Consider the following 3,147-nt stretch of genomic DNA (forward strand, 5'->3'; position numbering starts at 1 on the left):
ATAATAATAAAATAGACCACGCTAAATGTTGATGCAATAGGTTAAAAAGTGTTGAGAAATGTATATATATTTTTTCGAATTATTTTTATATATAAACGAAGGTAATATTACTTTTTATAGATTTTTTTTTATCTCCTCCTGATCTTTTATTTAAACATTTCTTTCGAATTTTACGAAAAAAAATGTTAACCTATAACGTACGCACGTTTCTTTCTCGTTTATAAACTCCTTCCTCGGTTATATCGCAATTTAGATTTAAACGAATAATATCCATAAATAAGAGAAACAAGTAATTACACCGTGAATTTATCAATTATATTGAAACAGGTATCTTACATACATCTACATACTGATTAATTAGATTCAATTTTACATGGTACAAGAAGCCATTCTCGTTGAAAGCGAGAAACACCACGCAATGAAATTTCCCATGCTCCTTTAATCAAGGATCACCATTTTTTCTTTTCTTTTCTTTTTTTCTTATTTCTTTTCATCGTCCAGGCGATTAATTTCATAGATCGAATAAATTAATTCGTTCGTCAAGATAACGGCTACCAGTATTTCTGTATTTGCGTATAGAATCGCTTGTCTCGTTATTAATAGGCTGCTCGGCCGGGAATTAATCACAATCGTGAACGGTGGTGCAAGAGTTTGCCGCCATTTTTACGATTTGAACCGTGGCGCGGAAAATATTGCCTGTGCTTGCGCAAAAGGGGCTCTCGTAATTAGTCACGAAAGCAATCTCGCGAAACGCACGTTTACCCGGACAATTAAGAATTATAAATAATATCGGCTAGTTGTTGTTGTAGTAGCGAGTGATCGTGCTTGTAATTCTTTGCTTGTTATTTATCGGCGTCTTAAGTCAACGCGAAGGTCGTTGGAAAAGTGTAAAATCGAAAGGTGTAAAATGTGTTCTGCATCAAATGGAGTAATCCAAACTTTGTAAGAGAAATGCAAAAAAAGAAAAAAAAAAAGAAACGTAATAAATATTCAAGGGACAATTGTTATTGCAATTTATAAAGTTACAAAATAAAATTGGAATGTAATTCGAAGTTATTTTGCAATGACTTGAAGTGAAGTTTAGCGTGAAAATTGTATTTCTAAAAATCATTTGATAAAAAAAGTTAGTATTGTAAAAACGTTAAATTAATTTAATATTTATAAATTATATAAACAGTATTTAGATATTCAAGTTATATAACGATCTAGGAAATTATTCTAACATAGTATCTAAAAATGTACGTTTTAGTAAATTATTAAAATAATATATATTATATAAAATATGAAAAATGAAATTAATATTATATTTACGATCATCGAGAATAATTATACGATTAATCATCATAAATTATATCCGAAGTAGTCAACAATTTTTTCTTCCTTGCTAATTAATTTTTTGTCCCTTTTTTTTTTTCTTACAATAGCACGTGAGATTTGATTTCAATGGAAATACATTTTCACATCATTGAATTGACCAACTGGAAAAAAAAAAGTTACTGATACTGTGTTAATTAAACAATTCTTTAATAACATCACGTAACATCAGAAATCATGCATATACGTACCATTTATATTACGCACGTATAAATAAAATACAAAAATATTAAGACAAATCCAGATTATTTTCAAAAAATTCCAATTCGTGAATTCTCGATTCGTTCGAAAACGAAAATTCACCAACAACAAAACTCACCGATAAAAATATCCGAAATAGCCCTTTCGTCGGACACAATCACTCGTTTCGTTAACAAAACGAAAACGAGCAGCTCTACGCCGACTTGGAACAGCGGGTATTAATGGAATACGGTAGGTCGTAGTTTCACGCAATCGGGGCTACCCGTGTAACGCTCGGTTATTAAATATAAACGTCGAGACAGCGGGGCATCAATATTGTAAGGGGATCAGTCAGTTGAGAGAGAAAGAGGGAGAGAAAGAGAGTGGTGGAAGTTACGTGAGAAAGCGAGCGTCGTTTTGTAGTAGCAAAAGGTGAACGCTTAACTGCTCTAAAGGTTATTATTGCGGTATCATCGCCGCGTCAAACGGTGAGAGAGGACGAGTGAAAAGTTACAGTTTCTGTTTGTTTTGGACAGAGGGACAGAGGTATAATCGCCTGACACGTATCGATAATATTACGATACGATATACCTCGATTGGATTACACAGATTAATTGCTTTATTATAATGAAAGGTGAGATTTTTGCTTGGATGATACGAATGCGAGGATGAGAGAAACTTGAATTTTGGAAACTTGAATTTCTAGAAAGACATTTATTTAAGGGAAGAACGAACCGAGACAAATGTCGAGGAGAAGATTAAAAAAAAGTAGGGGAGGGGGTCCAAATAGGCTTATAGAAAGGAAGAAGAGAGAGGCTCGAACGTGGGTGTGGATATCGTCTTAAATAGTGCCAGAAGGCAGAGTACTTAAAGGTTACTACCGCATCATCGTCACGTCAAACTAACAGGGAGATTAATACCCTATAGTTGAACGCCAGTTACATCGCCTGTTACACCACGCCGCTGTTATTAACAATCACAATTGATGCGAACCGTATTATTAATGACTGCAATGATAATAATAATGCAATATACGACGCGCGATCAATTATCAATTACAATTATGGTTATTGGAATTTAAATTGTGTTCTCTATTAAGATCCACGACGGGATAATTTTTGATTAAAATCTTGAATTCTAATCGTGATTGAATCGGATTTTATATATAAGTTGTAAAATGATAAGTAGTAAAAATATTGTTATATTTTATTATTTAAATGAACTTAATTATGAAAGGACAAGGTATAATTATAGAAACGATAATTGTCTTCTTCGTATATCTGCTTGATTGATGATTCATTTCTACAATATCGATTACGGTGAACGGTAATTAATATTCTTGAATAGAATTTATGACAAAGTCGTTTAGGATTCGCAAGGGTGAACTCTGTGAAAATTGAAAGTAAAACTGCCAGGAAATATTTTATGTTATATAAATATATATTGTCTGTATTATTTCAAAGAAATTATTCACGAATATTTAAAGAAAAGTCACAAATTTTCTAACTCCGAATCAAAAAACGAATAAAAAAAAAATACTCGAGATTATCATCATTTTTTTCATATCAATTTTGTCAAAACAAAAAAAAAAAA

This window comes from Apis dorsata, unplaced genomic scaffold (assembly GCF_000469605.1).
Source record: "Apis dorsata unplaced genomic scaffold, Apis dorsata 1.3 scaffold_188, whole genome shotgun sequence".
In the NCBI taxonomy this organism is placed as follows: Eukaryota; Metazoa; Arthropoda; class Insecta; order Hymenoptera; family Apidae; genus Apis; species Apis dorsata.